The sequence below is a fragment of the Microtus ochrogaster genome, chromosome 10 (genome assembly GCF_000317375.1).
Source record: "Microtus ochrogaster isolate Prairie Vole_2 chromosome 10, MicOch1.0, whole genome shotgun sequence".
Classification (NCBI taxonomy): Eukaryota; Metazoa; Chordata; class Mammalia; order Rodentia; family Cricetidae; genus Microtus; species Microtus ochrogaster.
In genome coordinates, this window is record NC_022016.1 from 21046888 (window position 1) to 21055519 (window position 8632).

At 44.5% G+C, this 8632-nt stretch overlaps 1 protein-coding gene across 4 annotated transcripts in view; it reads right to left on the reverse strand.

The window, feature by feature from the left end:
- Ttc39b (tetratricopeptide repeat domain 39B) overlaps positions 1-8632 on the reverse strand; it is a 208840-nt gene that overhangs the window by 118128 nt on the left and 82080 nt on the right. The gene's annotated exons all lie outside the window — the stretch shown is intronic.

The window sequence follows — 8632 nt, forward strand, 5'->3', positions numbered from 1 at the left end:
ACATTTATAGAAAATGGTCATTCCCATCAGAATGATTTAATCTATAACCCCAGATTTTTACTTTTAGATTTGTGATTTAAAAAATTATTATGTTACTTGTAAAAATGAACTGGGATTAAAGGTGTGCGTGGCCACCACCACCTGGCTCTTAACTCTTTTTTATATCCGAGATTCTGAGCATCTCCTGGAAGGGGGGGAAGAATCAGAAGAGAGTGTGTTTGTAGCAAAGAGATACTCCCACATGTTAACCACCATCTCTTCCCTCGGAACCCCGCACTGCATTTCCTTCTACACAGTTGACGTCCCAGCATGGGACGCAGAACTGTGGGCACAGACTCACAGGTCCTCAGTGCCCCGGGGAGCAGTATGACCTTGGCCAAGACACACAACCTGTGGGCATCCAGCCAGGAGTAAAGCAGGGAGGATGGCATAGTTCCAAAGCCATAAAGTCTTTGCAATACATAAAAAAAAAAAAATTAAATTAAAAAAAAAAACTCAGTGCAGCCATCTGCCCATCACATACGCAAACAAACCTCAGGGATGGCTGGTTATTGTGATGCACCCAAAAGGAGCACCGGGCTTCTGGGAGTGCACAAGGATCAGGGCCACCAACCACATCCTCCACAGCTGGGTGCTGTGACTCCCAAGCAAGGCAAACAGCTCACACAAGGATTCTTTGGAATTTTCAACAAGCCCAGGGAAGTGATGAGATTATAACTCAACCACCAGGTGTCGCTCTCATGAAAAGATTGGGATAGTGCGGCTTTAGCCTCCCTTGCTCACATATTAACGTTTTATAAAAAAAACGAAAGTTAACTTTATAAGGAGATGTTGCAGTTTAAGGGAGAAGTTCTAAAGTCAGGACTTTTAAGCACTCACACTGCAGGGAGCCTGGCGGATCTCTATGAGTTCAAGACAGTCTGGTCTACAGAGATTTAGGACAGCCAGGGCTACAAAGAGAAACTCTGTCTTGAAAAACCGTAACATATTGTGACTCCACAGAGGAATGAGCAATGCATGCACTGCATTTAGGAGGGGATGTGGTCAAGATCCAGTACGCACATGTATGAAATGTCAAAGAATACATAAAAGATATTCTAAAAGATGTATATTGCAGTGCACAAAACATAACATTCGTTTGTAAAAGGTAAGTCTTTTACCATTATATACACTGAATTTGTATAGCATAGATGAGAAAGCTATTTCATGTTCATTGATATTACTTGGCTAGTATCTTTATGGTTGCAAAATCAACCTTGCAGATCACTTGCTATAGCAATACCCCTGCCGTCCAGTGCTAACCAATACCTTACCTACCCACAATTCATAGAACAGCTAAGGGCCTAGTATGGAGGGGGCAGGGGAATAATTTCATTCATGGGACCAATAGCAAGCAGAACCAAGACTTAGTGCTATCTGACTTTGGAACTATCGGTAAGGGAGTACTTTTAAAAGAAAAGGAACAGAGTTCACAGCACAATACTCCTTCAGTTTCACACTGTTAAAACATGGCTCCGTGGGTAAAGATGAGTGCTGCCAAGACTGGAGGCCAGAGTTCAATTCCCAGGCCCCACATGGTAGAGAGACGCCTGTGATTTGTTCTCAGACCTCCATACTCCTGCCGTGGCATGAAGGTGCCCACATGCGCATGCATATACAACACACAATTAATAAATTAATAAAAAGATTCATGGACAAGGATCCTGTTAACATATAGTCTTAGGGAAAATATTTGATCACGTGATCTTCCATAGATAAACTACGGTACAATTATGTCACTCAATTATCTGCAGTTGTTACATAAAAAACAGGAGTGGATCTATTTCTAAGACATATTAAGTGAAAAAAAATCACACTTCTGGAAGAGATGCATGATGGAGCATCCCATTTATATTTGTAAGACGCCCTGTGAGAATGCTAACCAATAATAAGTCATACAAGACATAGGTTCCTTCTGAGGTCGGCGGGGAAGAATGGTAAAGAGGAAGATCGTGCTAGCTTCTGAGAGGTTTAAACTTCCTAGCAAGAATGCCTGTGTGTCCCTGACAAAGCATGAGCAATCTGAATGCCATTAAACGGGAGACTGTCCCTTTAAGAAGCAGATCCAGCACTTCAGAAGAAAGCAGGGCACAGTAAGGCCAGAGGCACTTCCACACACCTGATCCTTCTCACCCTGGCAATTTTTTTCATATTACATTTATTCTATTATATCTCTCCAACTGTATTTCTGTTTCCCCATTTTATTTTATTAGATTTTAAAAAAAACCAATCCAAGTTCCCACTCTCTCCCCTCCTCCCATTCCCTCCACACCCTCCCACCCCACCCCTATCCACTCCTCCGAGAGGGTGAGGCACATTGCTTTGTGGAAGGTCCAAGGCCCTCCCTACTATCCCTAGGCTGAGCAAGGTATACATCCAAAGAGATTAGGTTCTCAAAAAGCCAGTACATGCAGTAGGGATAAATCCGGATGCCACTGCCAACGACCCCTCAATCTGCCCCAGCCATACAACTGTGAACCACATTCAGAGGGACTAGTTTGAACCTATGCTTGTTCCTTCCCAGTCCAGCTGGTGTTGGTGAGCTCCCATTAGCTCAGGTAAGCTGTTTCAGTAGGTGAACCCATCATGGTCTTGACCTCCTTGCTCATATTCTCATTCCTCCCACTCTTCAACTGGACTTTGGGAGCTCAGTCCAGTGCTCTGATGCGGGTCTCTGCCCTGGCAACTTTTTAATAAAACATCATTTGGAAAAAACTGTAAACTAACACACTTAGTCGCCAGGTTACTAGCACAAGGAACACCTGTATGCCACCTACCCAAAAATTCACCTCTCTTGCCATGTTACCACATTGGTTTTATAACCTGCTCTTCCTTTGTCCCCCACTCCTTTCCCCTACTTCCTGTCTAGCCATCCCACAATTGATTTTTCTGAACCATCTGTGAGTAAGGTATGACATACTTACAGGTCAGTGTGGTTCATGTTGTGGGATATTTGTACACTGTGTGAAGATAGATTGCTGTGATTGGTTAAATACAGAGCTGAACAACCAATAGGCAAGAGATATAGGTGGAACTTCCAGGAACAGAAAGAACTCTGGGAGGAAGAGAGGCAAAGAAGCCAGCCAGATGTGGAAGACTCAGACATACAGATTGAAATAGAGGTAAAACCCACATGGTAGAACGTAGATTAATAAAAATATTGGTTAATTTAAGTTATAAGAGCTAGTTAGGAACAAACCTAAGCTATAAGCCATTCATAATGAATAAGCTGTCTCTGTGTTATTATTTGGGAGCTGTTGGACCAAAAAAGAAAAAAAATTCTGTTTACATATTTACCTCTTCCACAGCCCGGTTCTATAAATCAGACCACTTTATACCACTACCCAGGTACCATATGTCAGGTGACCCAGTGGCATCTTCTCAGCACTTTTCAATCCTTCAGGATGAGCTCCAGCCAGAGCCAGCTAGTGCACTCGGCTCTCGTGACTCTCCTGCTTCTTAATCTGGAATTTTTATACTATTCTCTTTTAGAACATTGACAGTCTTTTTTCTTGACGGATCTCTATGAGTAGAGTAAGGTACGAACCCACGACAGAAAGGGCTCCATACCTTCTCAGGACATCCTATCTGGAACACCTGCCCCTCCAGCGGTGTTGATTTTAATCACCAGCACCGCGGTCCATTTCTCCACTGCACTGAGACTGTTTGTGTTTGGCAATTACTAAGAAGTTTATGGTGCGGGCCAGCAAGACAGTGTAACAGATGAGCGCTTGTCACCGCACCAGCAGCCCTGAGTTCAGTTCCTGGATGAAAGGAGAACCGACGACTCCCACACATATGCACACAACAACTTTATTAACTAATTAAAAAAAAAGTTGGCTGGGAAAAGAGCATGTAAGCTCACAGGACTACCTTATGCCTCACCCAAATATGCCCCTAGACTCAGCACCTAGGACAGAGCCATCCTGATTTGGCTTCTTTGCACTGCACTGGGCTTACAAACCCTCATGAGCTACTATACCCAACTCCTGAAGCGATCTAACATCGTTCAGATCTGCCCATGATATTCTACCATAGTCACCCTTCTATGTATTAATCTCCCATCAGCATGGACTCAAAGATTCCTACTGTTTCCAATGCTCTACAATATATACCCACTGCTCTTAACCATCGCTGTGCTCAAATTGTCCCAAAAGTTGATGCAGATAACTTGTAAATTCTCACAATCTTTCCTCTTGAGAAAATTCTAATACTTAGTTCTTGCTCATCATAAGAATTCCTTTATCAGAATTTCTATGTGTGAATCTGAGATGTATCTGAATTTTTTTTCCCAATTGTCTAACGTATCTAGCCACTGCCTCTCATATCTGACACACCAATGTACAGCCCCAAACGGACTTTGAGAGTGTGTTTGGCTTTGCTGCTGTCTGAAGTTGACTTTATCACAAGCCAGTAGTTAATCTCTCAACTCGTCTAAATGCCTGGGAGTGGATTAGGTTCCACCTGCTAACACACCTATCTATACTAGGCAGGGGGCACACACCTGTAATCCCAGACTCTGGAGGTGGAGACTGGAGGAAGGAGGAACCTATGTTTCTGGGCTAGCCAGGGCTAAATATTGAAAACACAAAACAAATCAAAACAAAACAAACCACAGATTCCTTCCGACAAGATACACTGGCCACCTAGAGGGCCGGAGCCATCTTTCTCCCCTTTCTGGCTTCTCCTGCTGCCAAGCAGAGGTGAGAACAGACTATGTCAACAACAATGTCTGGGAATATACTCTAGCTCATTGCAGAATGTCATGAAGGCACTCATGGCTTTTGTCCTGGATGGCCCCAGAGGTCCATATGTTGACGGCTCGATGCTCAAAGGCAGTGCTGGCAACATGAGTACTACCGAGCTGTGGCGGAGCCTGTAAGAGACGGAGGCTTGTGGAGGGAAGTCACTCCATAGGGAGCGTTCCCTCGCTTGCGCCCCAGCTTCAGGTCACCCTGAGACCAGTTCTACCACATCTCCCCACTAGAATGTTCTGCTTTCCAGGGGCCCAAAAAGCAATGGAGTCAGCTGACTGTGGATTGAAACCAAAATAAACAATTCCTCCTTTAATGGTTTATGGCAGATATCTTGTCATGGAAATAGAAAGCTAAGGAACACAGCCCAGAGCCCCAGGATCTTCCCTTGGGGTCTCAATTCCAGGTAGGACTGACATGACTTATGAGCAAGAGCCTAGCTCAAACACTCTCGTCGCCCTTCCAGTACCTCATTTCCTCCTTTAGCTACATCAACTGCTGCTTCCTGAAATGAAAATTAGATAGAAGAGACAGATAACAAAAAGGACGTAAACAAACGAGATCATGCTGATAATGACCACAGCTAAGAAAACAAAGCGCTATGTAGAAAAGATCCCAGCCAATGTGAAGATAGGGACCAGACAAAGCCTCTGCCTCAGTTAGGGTTATCATCGCTGTGATGAAACACTGAGACCAAAAGGCAAGCTGGGAGGAAAGGGTTTACACTTCTACATTACAGTCCATCATTAAAAAAAAAGCCAGGACAGGAACTCAAGCAGAACAGGAACCTGGAGGCAGTAGCTAACACAGAGGCCATGGAGGGGAGCTGCTTACTGGCTTGTTCCCCATGGCTTAATCAGTCTGCTTTCTTATAGAACCCAGGACCACTAGGCCAAGGGTGGCCCCACCCACAACGAAGTTGGTCTTCAAACCCTAATTAAGAAAATGCCCTACATCCTAGCCTGCAGTCCATCTTATAGAAAGAAGTATTTCCTCAATTGGTGGCTCTAGCTTGTGTCAAAGTGACATAAAACTAGCCAGCACAGCCTCTTTGGAAATATGACCTATGTGGTGAGGAGGGGAAGTTCAGGAATTGGTCACGGCTGAGTCAGCTAGGTCAGGAAGCCTCACGCAAGAGCACTGTGGTAGGGAATGACTTGGCACACCAAGGGGGAAAGAGGCAGAGAATGGCAGGAGACAGCTGGAAGAAGAAAGAGCAGAACTATTCTGGTCACAAGGAGCATGGCTTTCTTCTAATTACTATGGACAGTCACTGAAAGTCTGTACACTGGGAAGAAACGTGTAATCAATGTCTGAAATGGATAGGGGAGACACTGTGGAGAACAGACCAGAGAAGGCAAAGATACAAACAGGGCGCTCGCACAACGGCGGGGCCATGTCAGACCACAGCACAGGACCGAGGAGGGGACCCAAGTGATGGCACAGAGGAGCAGAATGCAGCCATGCTACCAACTCCACAGCAGTGGCGGGTGGCGGAGAAAGGGCAAGCGGGTGGAGAGGGAGGAGGGGGCTGATGCCAGGCTCCCTTTGGGTATGTGGTGCTATTTGAAACACATCTGTTGGCTTCAGGAAATTAGAAAAAGATGGCAGTCTCCAGCGGTCTCGGTGGAGAGCCAGGTCTTTGTGGTCGCCAGCACATGAACAAGGGTTCTTTAAAATGTCCACATCTAACCCACTGTCACATGGCAAACAGACCCTCATTCTCACACAGACTTGTGTACTTTCAGATGGGAGGCTTCTTAAATTGTCTCTACTGACAACCCCTTTTTGCCCAAGATGTCTGTATGCAACACCAGATATACAGATAGATAAACAAAAAGAAGTACAAACCAAACATTGATTGGTAAATCACTTTTTAAAAACCTGCTTAAAGACAGCACTTGAGCATACACCTAATCTTATTTTTTATTAAAGATGAAGGGGCTGGAGAGATAGCTAAGCGGTTAAGAGAACTCGTTGCTCTTGCAGAGGACCCAGGTTCTACCCAGCACCCACATGGTGGCTCACCACCACCTCTAAACCAGTTCCAGGGGGTTTGATGCTGTCCTGAACTCTAAACACGCCAGGCAGACATGATGACAGACATCCATTCAAACAAAATACTCACAAACATGAACGTACTTTTAAAAGCATAAAAATAAAGATGAAAACAAAGTCTTCTCTAATGAGAAGAATGTGCTTATTCTTCTACAAAGAATTAAATCCTGGCTGAATATTTGCTTCTGCAGGACACTGGACATCTTCAGCACTTTTCAGAGTTGAATGTTTCGATTCTATAACAGTCAACGCTAAGAACACCACATAAAAATGCAGTATAGAACAACAAAAATGTGCTTAGGCCATTTCAGAAATATTTGGAAACTCTCATTGACCATTTTTTAAATGAAACTCAAGCAACTCAAATAGCAATTCTTAAACGCAAACATCCTAGTAAATAAAACCCAAAGCAAACTAACTTCATACTTGGGCTGAAGGACAATGAGAGGAAACAGGGAAGTCTGTTTTCCATGGTTCTACCTAGAAAAGTCATATGAAAAGGCCATGTGTATGACTTATGAAATAAGCAAGTGGCTGAAGATGGGCGTGGTCAAGCCACACCTCTAGGGCCAAAGCACAGCCAAGCTCGTTCACGAATGGTCCACACCTACCCAGGAGACAAGGTGCGACTGCCTCATTTAGCTCTATGAGCTAGGAAACTGGCCCAGGACACCTTTTCCTTGCTTCCCTGACTTGAGCTATGTCCTGAGATAATAAAACACTGACAAACCAACTCAAGGAAGGAAAGGGCTTACTTGAGCTTAGAGGTCATAGTCCATCAGTGACAGAAGTCAAGGTAAGAACTGACGCAGAGACCAAGATTGCGCACTGGCTTGGTCAGCCAGCTTTCTTATACAACTCAGAACCACCTGCTTAGGGGTAGCACTGCCCACAGTGGGCTGGGCTCTCCCATTTCAATCACTAATCAAGAAAATGCCCCATAGACTTGGACACGAGCCAATCCAGTAGAGGCATTTTCTTTGTTTGGTTTAGTTTTTCGAGACAGGATTTCTCCGAGTAGCCCAGGCAGTACTAGAACTTGCTCTGTAAACCAGGCTGACCTCTAACTCAGAGAGATCCACCTGTCTCTGCCTCCCGAGTACTGGTATTAAAGGTGTGAACTACCACAGCCACCACCGCCAGGCTTTACACATTAAAGCCTGGTTTTTTGTTTTGTTTTGTTTGGGGTATTTTCTTAATTTGTTTCCTCTTCGCAGATGACTCTAACTGGTATCAAAGTGACCAAAATTAGCCAGCATAAGTCAGTTCTTCGAGCAGACTTTTACTGCTGTTTGAATTTAAATACAAAACTCTTTCCTACTTAAAGTACATTTTTAAATTACTATAAGCAAATTAATATGCAAAGCCAACACAAGCAATGTGGCTACCTGCAGTACTGGAAACAATGCCACTTACTACAGCCTATCCCACACTACAATACCCTTGCTGTAAGAATGCATTTGTAAAAAGCAAGACTGATACCTAGTTACTAACCAGGAGTGCAATCAAGTCTATGACTATGCCAGACGCCATCTGACAGGGCGACACACAGTGACCTGAGATGAGCATCAGGGTTCCCAGTGGGCTGATGAGGACACCACTGAGGGACCCAAAGAGCACTCAGCCACTAGCAGAAGCCCACCCATGTCGACAAGCCCACCTATGTTCTTCCCTCCTGCCCACATGCCTTGTGTGAAATAGAACAAATCTGAAATCCAGGCAATTTTGTCTGACTCTCTGTCCTCCTTGAGACTAGCTGCTAGGGCAGTCCAGTTTTCTTT